This window comes from Homarus americanus, unplaced genomic scaffold, assembly GCF_018991925.1.
Source record: "Homarus americanus isolate GMGI-L3 unplaced genomic scaffold, GMGI_Hamer_2.0 scaffold55524, whole genome shotgun sequence".
NCBI lineage: Eukaryota > Metazoa > Arthropoda > Malacostraca > Decapoda > Nephropidae > Homarus > Homarus americanus.
The window spans coordinates 290,001-304,002 of NW_024714121.1; the positions used below are offsets into that span (position 1 = coordinate 290,001).

Consider the following 14,002-nt stretch of genomic DNA (forward strand, 5'->3'; position numbering starts at 1 on the left):
GACATCACCAATTCCAGCTTAGAACGACCAGCGAAATGTTCAACACACTCAGATTGGTTTGTTGAGTCTTCACACACTACCAGCACCATCAATGACGTCATCAATCAACTGTGTGGTTGCCGAGCCTTAACACGTCATAAAGTCTCGCCAAATGACACGCCTCAGTTCACCTGATTGGTAGTCGAGTCTTATTGAGGTGAGAAAAAAAAACCACTTTTTGTAATTACCAGTGACATGTACAGCTGACTGAGTGCGTGATACAGTACCTCACCTTCTCTAACTACCGATGATAGTTTTTGAGTTGTGATACATGTTTAGCTTAAAGCGCTGCTCTCTCTCTCTCTCTCTCTCTCTTTGTAATACACGTTTAGCTGGAAGCATTGCTCTCTGTCTTCTTAACTCTGGTACTAATGGACGTATTGAAGTGAAACCTCGTATATAAATGGTAGCTCTTGCCTCCAGCCTGGTAGGTCGTCCACATGCCCCGGCAGGGTGAACACTAACACACACACATGTATGCCCACCGGAGGTTAATTGTGTGCTGGTGAGAATGAAATATCACTCAGTCCTGTCGACGCATCACAAAAGTAATTCAGATTGATTGGTCCCTGAGCTTTTAAGTCAGTTCGCCACGCCTGCTTCTCGTCCATTAGTACTATAGAGGTGCATGATTGGTCAACGGCATGATACGTCACATAACCCCGCCCACGGCCGTATAGGTCAATCCAATAAGGGAATATTTGGCCTCTACTGGTTAAAACAAAATAGAGTAAATGTTTTGATAATTGTATGTCACATAGTTTGTAGACAAACGTCAAATAAACCACTGGCAGAACTCAATTAAACTCCACTATATAACAAACTATATCAATATAATAAAACAATAATATGCATTTTTTAAACTACAATAAATACGGATTAATCAAAACACGCAGCCTACGTCAGCCCCGTCAACTTTTAATTATACAAAACTTATTACATCCCAAACATTAATTACTAATCACGAATTGTTAGGCGAAGGTTATTATTCTAAAAACAGCGTCACAATCACCAGCTTATATAAAATTAACAGCTTTAATCACAAAGGCCTCTACAAGAGTCAGCAGGCCTCACAAGCCTGACCTCTGGAGCCCGCGCCTCACACGGTCGACAATCCCCTCCCAGCCCGGCAGGAGCGTCGACCTTAGAGACTGGTCAAGTGGAGGACTGTCTTGTCGCCACGCACATAATCTGGCCCGACATGTTTCTAGCGCGAACAATACTCGACTTAATCAAAAGCCGTACGAGTTTCGTCAGTCCGGCCAACCTCGATAATTAGACTGGTGCAACGCCTGGCGCGCGTTCTCTCGTATTCCACCAACTCGTGGCTGGATCTCTGTGAACCCCGTGAGTGCCAGAGAACGCCCGGGGAGCCTGAGTGAGCGAGCTCACCCAGTGAGGGGTCGGAGAGGGTGAGGTAACGGTGGGTGATGTTATTGAATTTTATATAACATTAATCTACCTTTCCTTCTCTTGAGGGCATTACACTCCTGGGTGTTATTTACTGTGCAAAGATTAATTAAGATAAAGATCTGCCCTTCAATTACCCAATGTTTGCCGGGTTGCGCTACAAAAACCTAATCAAACTGGGCTGCAGACGCACAACCACTCACACGACAATGCTCCCGGAATGAGGAAGAAGGGAAAAAAGAGAAATGAAAGAATGAAAAAATAATTAAAAAATACGACACACGTTAAGTAAGAATAGTGGCGAGTATCGCCTTAACTTTGGTGGTGGTGTGACTGGTGACTCAGGGGGGTGTATGAGGGAGTGTAGGAGAAGGATTGTATTGAGAATGACTTCACAGTAAGGAGGATGACTTCAATTCACGAGGGGTGACTTTACTTAATAAAGGATGACTTCACTTAATGAAGGATGACTTCATTTAATGAAGGATGACTTCAGTTAATGAAGGATGACTTCACTTACCGAAGAATGACTTCAGCTTATGGATGATGACTACCTCCAGGAGATCACATCCCCTTACACTCCTTGATGGGGTGACTTCAGTTTACGTGAACATGACCCACTTTAAGGGGGGTGAGGTTACGTTACTGAGGAATAAACACTATGTGGGGGTAAATGTACTTATACGGATAAGTTTACCGATGGGGATAATTAATAAATAACAGTGGGGGGGGGGATCCCAATTTAGGGAAAGACTCACTTACGGAAAATAACTATTACACGGGGGTTAACTTCACTATGGGGTATTTCTTCCCTTTTCTGGGATGAATCATTTTCCTCTCTGGGGTTACGACTTGGCCTCATGGGGGAAAACTTCCACTTATTGTAGTTACGTTTGAATTCACCTATAATGAGAGCTGCTCGTGCAATAACAAGGGGAGTAAATTACGAACACTTAGGCAGTGAACGAAACTTTGCGCTATTTCATTATTCCAATCATGGGAGTGAAATACAGCGCAAATTACCAAAGGCTTTGGTTTAATACCTTCCTCACTACACTTAAGAGACCCAGAGGAAGACTATAAATGTAACGATACGAAGACCTGGGTTGAATGTAATGTTTATATCCCTGTCTACTGTGGTGAGGTAATAGTCTGTACTCACACTAATCGATGCCAAGACACCTGATGGTCCTTCCAACACCTGGCCACCAGTCGACTGTACCTGGAATGAGAAATGAGAAGAAAAAATTTGAGTTTCACAAGACACAAAGGAGAGCTGAGGACTGGACATTTGATGTACTGACTGACTTAAGTATATAAAAAAAACATGTATGAGAAAATCCCATGTAATTCAGTACAACTCTCTCTCTCTCTCTCTCTCTCTCTCTCTCTCTCTCTCTCTCTCTCTCTCTCTCTCTCATATCTTTCGTACACAAAATTAACAGACTTTTAACAACTTTACGAATACGTTTTACTTCACTTCTTTCAATTATATTTACTGGGTGAATAAAAGAGATATTATGGCTAAAGCACACAAAGATTTCCATAATAAACTACAGTTGAAGATCCAAACCTGGGTAGGAACAGCCTGGTAGATCACAGGTGTTCCGGAAGAGGAGGTTACCTGACTGGCACGCCCCCCCACACACACAGAATTATAACACTGCATAAGTCCATCTGTTATCCATTGTTGATCTCAGAGTCTTGGTGTGTATACGATATAACCTACAACTGTAGATTGTATTACCGCATAATTAAGATATTGACAGGTGTAAGGCGCTAACTGAACAGAGAAACGGCTTGGTTTCTCTGTGCTTAAACGTCTCAATAATCTATTCATTTTAATCTCATATTTACACGAGTATAATAATAATAATAATAATAATAATAACAATAATAATGATAATAATAATAATAATAACAACAATAGTAACAACAAGAGCAACAACAAAAACAGCAACATTAATAATAATAATAATAATAATAATAATAATAATAATAATCATCTACGAGAGAGTCACGGTTCATATCACCAGTCCGATGTAAGATTATAGTTTATCTACACTTTTTCTCACTTTATCAATACATTCATCACATTATTTTAATTAGACTCAATATGTCAGCATCCTCGCAATGAAGTGTAATCAGCAGTGAACAGTGAACACTTTTATGGTGAATTTAATTATCACTTAAAGATTAAACGCCCAAGCTTATGTCACCAGAAGATTAACTAATATGTCGGTTACCAAGGGGCTTAGGTTAGGTTAAGTTAAGTTAAGTTAGGTTAGGTTAGGTTAGGTTAGGTTAGGTTAGGTTAGGTTTGGTGAAATAAGCTGCGGTGGTTAATCTTCAGGTGACCTCAATTTATAATAAGTAATCACAGTTAATAGTTATAGTGTGATAAGAATCTAGGACATGTGTGTGTGTGTGTGTGTGTGTGTGTGTGTGTGTGTGTGCTTGACTCTCGGTTGGGTGTGGACGATGGTTTACGTGTGGAGAGGGTCAACGTGTAATAATAATAATAATAATAATAATAATAATAATAATAATAATAATAATAATAATAATAATAATAATAATAATAATAATAATAATAATAATAATAATAATAATAATTAACGGTTTATTAAAGAGCTTGGCAGCCAGAAGGCTGAAAATATACAGTTACATAATTGGGGAATGGGTTTCGAATTACAAATAATATACAAGTAACATAAGTGATACAAATAAGATATATAATAACTAGATGGGGAAAAGCTCAAACTACAGTGCATTTCAACATAGTGACAGTGCAAGAAGTAGTATTTACTGGGAGTGAATACACTGGTTTATTACAAGTTATTGATAATTTTTACAATGGTTGGGACTGGGCTGTTCTTATAGCGATCAGTTCGTGCACGTATGAGCTGGATGCGGTTGTGGTGTCGAACAGCAATTCTCGGGCTAGGGATCTCAGGTGGTAGTAGGAGCCGGTGTCGAGGATGGTGTAGAAGCTTCTTACCAAATTTGCAGATGAGGTCGTGGTGATGGTCAGTGAGAGTCGAAAGGGTCAGTGTGTTGAGCGCTTCTTAATATGTGGAGTAGGAAGGGGAGAGAATAATCTTGCATGCCCTCTTTTGCACTTTTTCTAGGTGTTTACGTTGTGTGGCATTTAGGGAGGAAGACCAGGTAGGGGAGGCATAGGTGAGCTTGGGAAGTATGAATGTTGTGTAAACACTGAGGAGCTCGGGTGCAGGAACTCCGAGGGACTTGAGTCGGCGGAGGAGGTGGAGACGGAAACTGGAGGATTTGACAACTTCACTGACGTGTGGTTTCCAATTTAGTTTGTTGTCTATGGTGACGCCGAGGAGCTTCGTGGAATCTACAACCTGGAGTGTGTTCGGACCTAAAGTAATGGAAGGAGGTGGGACAATATCGGAGGAGAGGTTGATGTGCATAACCATGGTCTTGGTATGGTTGATGGTGACATGGTTGTTGGTGGCCCAGTTTTGGAGACTGTTCAATAAATCCTGAAGGGCGGTATAGTCGGGAGCAGAATTGTTGACGCTGATCCCAATAGTGGAGTCGTCGACATATTTCCAGCGAGCAGGGGTTTCTCTTAGGGCATCATTGATGAGCATAAGGAAGCAGAGTGGTCCCATCTTGGTGCCTTGGGGGACGCCACAGGTGAGTGACTGAAAGGTGGAGACAGCCCCTCGGAAGCGTACAGCTTGGCGTCGGTCACTGAGGAAGTCTGAGTGGGTCTACGTGTGGGTGTGGGTCTACGTGTGAGTGGGCTTGGGTGTACGTGTGGGAGTAGGCGTGGCTCTACAAATGGCCATGGGCGTGGGTCTACGAGTGATCATGGGTGTGGATTTATGTGTTGGAGTGACCGTGTGTCAACGTATGGGCGTGGCCGTGGGTCTACGTAGGAGCGTGGGGAATCATCTCCCCCAAAAAAGTCCACGTTCTCAGGTAAACCAACAAGAGTAAACCAAAGTTCAGTTTACCTGCCGCCCGCCCCTAAGCACATTAATTAAGGTATGTCGCCAGGTAGACATCATCACCTGGTAAACTCGAGGTCAGGTATACTTTCCCGGCTCAGGTTCCATCTATCGGGCTACATGGAGGGTCACAACAAGGTACTCAGATGGTCTACTAAATACTACTAATTATTACACCTGTTAAGACACCTTTGCATGTGTACAGGTCTGGACTCTGGTTAAGGTCTGGGGACACATCCAATATATGCCTAACTGTCTGTACTTAAATACACTACAATTACTGTCATAAATTTGTCCATACGTTTGGATATGTATGTATGCCCAATGTGTGTATATCTGTAAAGCGAGAGGACCTGAGTTCGATCCTCGGGCAGGGTGAAACTATGGGCAAGTTTCTTTACGCCATTTGCCTGTCTACCCAGCAGTAATTGGGAACCTGGATGTTAATCGATTTGCGGATCGTATTCCGGGGTAATGGTTAGCCAGTGCAGTTGGCGAGTTGTCCGGTCTTCTCGGACTATTCCTTGACACTGGGTCATGCAGCTCGTTAACTTGGGGTGTGGTTGTTGTGTTGGCGACACCTTCTACACCTTAACAAATTCACACCAAGGAGGCCCTTGGGCCGGCCATCCTCGATTTCGAGGGGCTTCAATTATTATTATTAATACTACATATACGTCTCCCATATCGATGATAGTTATACAGGACTTGTCAGCGTACTTAGCTATTTCCTGCATAAACGCCTGTACACACACACACAGCTGACCATCAGAATATCGACGTCTCCATATCTTCCCACGTCAGTCTTTAAGCTTCCTCCTCCTCCTCCTCCTACATCCAACACCCTCACCCACTCCTCACTCCTCCTCAAGCTGCTACCATATATATTTCTCAAATTCCATCTACATCTAAGTCGCAATTTTCCGCTCTATCTATTCCTCACCCGGGGGCTCCCTCCCTCCCTCCCTTTCCGAGATGCTCCCTACCAACCACCACTCCCTCCTCCCCCACAACTTATCTCGCAGTAAAAAATCCCACAACACCCTGCTTCCTGTCTAACCGTGTGGGTAGTTGTTTAACATTACGCATCTATTGCCTTACTAAACCATCCTCCTCCTCCTTTATACAACTATCCTCACTTATCCACGTTGCTATCCAAGTACAACCCTACTTTAGTGCCAGGACAGTGACCCACTGACTCTCCTCCGTCTGATACAACCTCGCTTTAAGACCGCTAGTGACCCATCAACCCTTCTTCATACTTTTCCGTCTACAACAGCCTCCTCGTGCGGCCGACTCACTGACCCATCCCCCACGTTTACTCACTCCCCCCTTCCCACTACGCCCTCGCTGTTAGTTGTGACCACCTAACCGCGCACCTCCGGCCCCATCCACTACAACCTCGTGTCAAGAATTGTGTCCATCTATCCACGTACCTGCACTCTCGTCCACTACAACTTGGCTGTGGCGGCAGGAGTGGCACTAGTGACCCATCTACCCACGTATCTACGCCTCTGCTACAGCTACTGGGTAGCAGTGGCAGCGGCGTGATGAAACGATAGCCCCCGTTTGATATTGGGCCGAGAGAGAGTTCCGAATAAAGAGGTAGGATCCAATACCGCTCCCTGTCCACCTTCTGATGCTTCTATATTGGCTTTGGTGCCTGGGATATTCCTCGCATAGTCCGCTCCGCCGATGAGGGGCATTTGCTCCTTAAGAGAAGATACACTAAGGGTTAAACTCGCCATCGGACTGGCCCCGTGGCTTAGGGCTTTTGAGCTTCCAATATTAAACACCATCTTCAGCACTTAATCGCATTCCTGTTACGGTCGACTTTTAATATGATTCCAATAGCCTGGCGGGGCAAGGAAGCTAAAGACAACTAATATCTGAGGAATTTCCAATGAGTTTTTCCCCCGTACGAAGATCGAAGCCTGCGCAATGGCGGCGTTTAGGTTATCACATGCAGGGAGAGGCCAGCCAGAGGGCGGGCAGGGCTCCGGGAGCAGCCGGGACAACCATATTCATAAATGATACAAGAGCGATGCTCTTTTTGTCGTACGAGGAGTAGCTTCTTGGCGTATCTATACATTCTCTAGGAGTAACTTTACCCACTATCACTACAGGGAGGGGGGAGTTAGTGTTATATTTTGAACTTGAAGGTTCTCGTGGGGAAGTGAGGGGAGACGCAGGAGGGAGGACGCGGCGGGGGTCCTACAATCGGGCGGTCTTGAGGTTAGTGGCACGGATCATGTGAGTGTCAATTGAGTGATGAGTTGTGTGAAACTGATCAATTGAACGTCCTAGGCACTGACGGTGCCAGTGCCACCGAGCATGGGAGAGCAGGGGTGAGGTCAAGGCACAAAACACGAGTGTCAACTGGATAGTGTCAAGGCTGGTGACACACACACCATGTGTCAACTAGTTATATTAGGCAACATAACACATGTAACAATTGAAGGAGCAATGGGCGGAAAAATAAGAGTGAATGTAGCAACAACAGTACTAGCAATGGAATTAACAACAGCAGCAACAACAGTCGGACCAGCAACAGTGAACACATGCAGGAAGTCGGCAACAACAGTAGCAGGAACACTGGCGGCGATAAGACAAAAAATGAGCAGCTAGAGAGATATACGAACACTTAACAGGAGGAAGTGAAGAAAGGGGCAAAGAGAAATATAATAACAGACATCAAGAAAGGCAAAAGAATATCATCGACAAAGAAAGAAGAGGAGAAGACGGAGGCGGTGGAGGAGGTGGCGGCGGAGGAAGAGGAGGTGGAGGAGGAGGAGGAGCGTAAGGTGTGAGTGTAATCTATATGTATATGAAGGTAGATCACACTGCCTTTACACTTGAGTTATGACCTGTGGGTGGGAGCGTGTCCTCTTGCTCATCGGTCGGGACACTGGCGCGGATTGAGAACGGAACCTTCTGCCTCTGGTGTTGGTGGTAGGTGGTGGTAATGGTGCTAGGTGGTGGTGGTAGTAGTGCTAATGGTGGTAGTTGGTAGCCAAGATAATGGGGGTAATATTAAACACACACACGCACACACACACACACACACACACACACACACACACACACACACACACACACACACACACACACACACACACACACACACACACACGCAAATACCCCACTAGAGTCAATCGCCACCTTACTCAATATTCTGGCGGGAGAAAAGGTAAATAAAAGAAAAATCAGAACCAGACACATAAAATAAGAGGATAAGGAAGACTATGAAAGAAGATGAAGAGTAAACAAGAGAAAAGAGAGACATGGAAGAGAAAGAAAAACAAAAACCTAAAGCAGTGATATAATTCTTTCCCGGTGTTCCTTTGAGTTCTAGTTTACCTCATAGATATTTCAAAGTCTCTCAGCTGACCAATAAGAATCCACTTTGATCACCACCATCCACGTAGCCAATAGGAGATCTAAATATATCCAACACCACCTCTCATAAACAGGAAACGAATCATATGAACTAATCCCTTATAATATTTAGGATCCACAACATTCATCTTAACCAGTGTTGTTCTGGGTAGTTAACGAGAAGTCATGATAAACACGATACAAATAATAACAATAAGAGTGTAATAACTTAAGACAAATAAAGTAAAAATAAAAACATCAAGAGCAATAATAAAAACAGTGAAAATAACAACAGCACGAGAGAGAGAGAGAGAGAGAGAGAGAGAGGGAGAGGACAACGGGAAGACGACTTGCAACAACAACACCCCCTTAAAATATTACCTTCATAAGTTCTGACCCGTGGCCACCTCCTCCGCCACCACCTCCTCCTCTTACCACTACCATAGCAACTCTACCATTACTATAGCACCTCTACCATTACTTTAGCACCTCTTCTACTACTACTACTACTACTACTACTACTATAGCACTTCCTCCACCATGCCACCCCCTCTGATACTGCCACTACCATAGCGCCTCTACCAATACTACTATTACCACTACCATAGCGCCTCTACCAATACTACTATTACCACTACCATAGCGCCTCTACCAATACCATCTCTTGTTACACCTCCCACGTCATCACCAGCTGCAACATCACCACCACCACCAATATGAGCATCATCACCATAACACCTTCATCACCACCGCCACTCCTCCTACGACTACTACTACAATCTATTTCGTCCTCTCTCTCTCTCTGTCTCTCTCTCTCTCTCTCTCTCCTTCTCTCTCTCTCTCTGTTCTTCTTCAAGCGTTTATTTCCCCCATAAATTGTTCTCTTTCCATTTTTCAAACTTCCCTCTTCCAAACCATTTCTTCTTCTTTCAGTTTATTGATCTTCTTCTATTTCCATTTCTACTTAACTATCTCTTTCTCTCTATCTCTCTTCTCCCATCTCTCTCTTTTCTCCCTCCCTCCCTCCGTACCCTAACACGTCACTCACTTTCCTCCCCTCCTCCCACTCACCTCTTTCCTCACTCCCTCCCAACCTTCGACACCTCTCTTTCACTCTCCATCTCGTCTCCTCCTCCTCCTCCTCTCGCTCAGCTTTTTCCTCTCTCTTTCTGTCTCTCTTTCTCTCTCCTCCCCCTCCATCCTCCCAACACCTCTCTCACACTCTCCCTCCTCTCCTCCTTCTCCTCTCTCCCTCAGAAATCCTCGGTTAGAATCTTTGAAAAGGTCCAACGCTTGTCTTTCTCGGCAGCGCACAGATGGAATTCCAATCTAGAGGTCATTTCCTGCCCCAATAACTGCACCGAGCGCTTATTCGGCCACACGGCTCTGCTGAAGAAATTGCAATAAAGGAATAGCCGCTAGGAGTGGGAGGGTAAGAGAGGAACAGATGATGGAAAGGAGATGTGGTGGGGGGTTGGTGTGAGGTGGGAGGGAGGAGGAGGAAAGTTGAGGAGAGTGTAAAGGGGAAGTGGAGACAGGATGAGAAGAAGGAGAGTTGGAGGAGGGAGGGAGGAACTTCAGGTGAGAGGGAAGAGAAAGAGGGAAAGGATGGATGAAGGAGAGAGGGGGTGAGAGGAGGAGAATAGGAGGTAAAAGAGAAAAAAAAAAGATGATGGTAGTGTGAGATCTTTGGGATGGAGGGAGGGAGGGAGGGAGGGAGGGAAGTTGAGGGAAAGAGGAATGGGGAAAGGATGGAGGAAGGAGAGAGGGATCAGTAGAAGGAGAAAGAACGGAGCAATAGATGGAGGAGAAGTGAGGAGGATGTGAGAGGGAGAAGGGGGGGGGGGAGTTGAGATGAAGGTGAAGGAACAGAAGAAGGAAAAGGAAGAGACGTAAAGGCTTGTGAGGTGGGAGGAGGAAGAGAGAAATGGAAAGGGAAGCAGAAATAGAAAAGACAAGGAAGAGGAGGAGGAAGAGGTAGTAAGAGGAACAAATGATGGAAAATAATAACACGTGAGGGTGTGAGAGACGAAAGGGGGGGAGGGAAAGTGAGGGCAATATGGAATAGGAATCGAACAGACGGAATAGAATGGGAGAGGTAGGGAGAGGAGTAGCCGCAGTGAGTGTAAAGGTAAAGGAAGGCAGAGACGATGGAAGAGGACGTATGGTATGAGATAAAAGCGAGAAGGAAAGACGGTGGAAGAGAAGATAATGATAGGAGAAGTGGAGGAACGGGGGAGGGGGAGGGGAGGAGAGGAGAGAAAGGGTGGGAAATGGAAAACAGGAAAGGAAAAGATGATGGAAAAGGACATGATTGAGAGACAGTGAGAGAAGAAGAGGGAAAGAAAAAAAAAAAGAGAGACAGATGATGTGGACAGAAGAGAAGGTAAAGAAAGACAGGGAGTTAGACGGTAAGAGATGGACAGATGAATGGCAGAAGAGGGGAAGGGGGAGAGGGGGAAGAGGAGGCGGAATGAAGTAGCAAAGAAGGGGAAGTGAATAGTAGAATGGGGGAGGAGAGGGAAATAGGGCAGAAGAGGAATGGAATGAAATGGAAAGGAACAGAGAGAGAGAGAGAGAGAGAGAGAGAGAGAGAGAGAGAGAGAGAGAGAGAGAGAGAGAGAGAGAGAGAGGCACACAGCCCAGCTAGACACACACATGTAAAGAGGCAGATATTTGGACCATTCGGTTCACTGGAAAAAATGTCAATATCAGGAAGGAGGCGGAGGGGTGGAGGTCGAACCCCCGTCCTCATCCATAGACGCGATCTCCTGTCACTTCTACCCTCCACCGCCTCTATCCATTGGCACTCCTACCCTCCACTGCCTCTATTCCTTGGCACTCCTACCCTCCACTGCCTCAATCACCACCCTGGCCTCTCTTGGCTCTCCTACCCTCCCTGCCCATCCCTGGCCTCCTACCCTCCTCCTCATCCCTGGCACTCCTACCCTCCACTGCCCTATCCCTTGGCACACCTACCCTCCACTGCTATCCCTTCCCTACCCTCCACTGCCTCTATCCCTTGGCACTCCTACCCTCCACTGCCTCTATCCTTGGCACTCCTACCCTCCTGCCTCTATCCCTTGGCACTCCTACCCCCCATCATCCCTTGGCACTCCTACCTGCCCTATCCCACCCCACACTGCCTCTATCCCTTGGCACTCCTCTATCCTTGCACTCCTACCTCCACTCTCTATCCCTTGGCACTCCCTACCTCCCTGCCTCTATCATAGGCACTCCTACCCTCCACTGCCTCTATCCCTTGGCACTCCTACCCTCCACTGCCTCTATCCCTTGGCACTCCTACCCTCCACTGCCTCTATCCCTTGGCACTCCTACCCTCCACTGCCTCTATCCCTTGGCACTCCTACCCTCCACTGCCTCTATCCCTTGGCACTCCTACCCTCCACTGCCTCTATCCCTTGGCACTCCTACCTTCCACTGCCTCTATCCCTTGGCACTCCTACCCTCCACTGCCTCTATCCCTTGGCACTCCTACCCTCCACACCTCTCTATCCCTTGGCACTCCTACCCTCCACACCTCTCTATCCCCGTCCAACTGTCATTATCACCTTCTGTCACCTCTAATTCACCATCCTTTATAATTATCCGCGTCATGATGGTGTCAATCATCCGCGTCTTGATGGTGTCAATCATCCGCGTCATGCTGGTGTCAATCATCCGCGTCATGATGGTGTCAATCATCCGCGTCATGATGGTGTCAATCATCCGCGTCATGATGGTGTCAATCATCCGCGTCATGCTGGTGTCAATCATCCGCGTCATGATGGTGTCAATCATCCGCGTCATGATGGTGTCAATCATCCGCGTCATGCTGGTGTCAATCATCCGCGTCATGATGGTGTCAATCATCCACAGAACCTTCGCCTCAATCATGCCTCTTTCCTTCTTCCTCTTCCCACTGACTTCGTGTCCACCATCTTCACTACTCCTGTGTTGGTATTCGTCCGAGTCTTAACATCAGCTCTAATAATTTTATTTCTGTTCCTTTCACTCTGTTTATTCCGTTCTTGTTATGTCACCAACACCTTCATCTATCTTTCAGTCTTTATTTCTCATTCTTTCTAAATCTCCCAAGTCTTTTAACTCCTCTTCTTTATATCTCAATCTACATCAACGAAAATGTGCATAAGCAGACTGGTGAGTGTAAATAAATACACAATTTGTTTTTCTTGAAGAAGGCACGATGGGAACACTGGAGGGGAGGGGGGGGGAGAACACAGGCTAGGAGTGAGGGAAGGAGGGAAGGAGGGAAGGAGGGAAGGAGGGAGGGAGGGAGAGAAGTTTCCCATTTTTAAATTTTGCCAGCACCATCTGGAGGGTCCCTGATTTGGGGCCAAAGTATGAGTTTGGGCCCAAAATAGCCGTTTGTTCTGCTAAAATGGCCGTCCGCACCTTCGGAAACCAGTGGTAACGGGTAGTTAGGCCGGGCGGCGGGGGCAAGGCTGCTGGTAGGGGCCTGGTCGTGTCTCAGGGTCGTCCAGACAGTTGAGGTACGTGTCCTGTGGTCGTCCTGGTAGATAGCTGAGATGTCCTGTGGTCGCCCTGGTAGATACTTGAGTTAAGTGTCCTGTGGTCGTCCTGGTACATAGCTAAGTTAAGTGTCCTGTGGTCGTCCTGGTAGATAGCCGAATTAAGTGTCCTGTGGTCGTCCAGACAGGTGAGGTTCGTGTTGTGTGGTCGTTTTACCAAGGTCAAAACACGAGTGAAGGAAGGAACCAACTACACGACCACATCACCCAGGCACGGCAGCTGTCCAGAAGAACATCATGAACGCTGCAGGAAGACGGCGAGACGTGTACAACAGTAGTCGTCACGCGCACCACTACTACTGACGTGACGCACTAAAGATAATGTCGACCACTTGGCATCTTCAGAACTCACAAACTAATAACTTCTCCACCGGTAGTTTCTCAAGATGAATCCATCAATCCCTCGCGACCCTCCCCGGCTCCTCTCTCCCCTCAGACACGGGCCCCCTGGATGCCTAGACACACACCCACTCTGCTTCATAACATCTAAACCCTCACCCCCCCCTCCCCAACACCCTGCCTCCACCACGTCAGCCCCCCTAGCTCAACCTCCTCACCTAAACGCGCCTATCTTCTATATAATCTGGACCCAGTGCGCTCCTTTATCCGACATCCATGTTTATCCTACATCTATCCAAT

The 14,002-nt window shown here is 46.3% G+C and overlaps 1 protein-coding gene across 4 annotated transcripts in view; it reads right to left on the reverse strand.

The window, feature by feature from the left end:
* The window catches only part of LOC121875690 (insulin gene enhancer protein ISL-2B-like), a 317,957-nt gene that overhangs the window by 181,320 nt on the left and 122,635 nt on the right, over positions 1 to 14,002 (reverse strand). For all 4 annotated transcript variants that reach the window (XM_042380345.1, XM_042380337.1, XM_042380329.1 and 1 more), the window contains exon 3: positions 2,612 to 2,671. The gene's annotated coding sequence lies outside the window, so the exon portion shown is untranslated. The remainder of the gene's footprint in view (positions 1 to 2,611; positions 2,672 to 14,002) is intronic.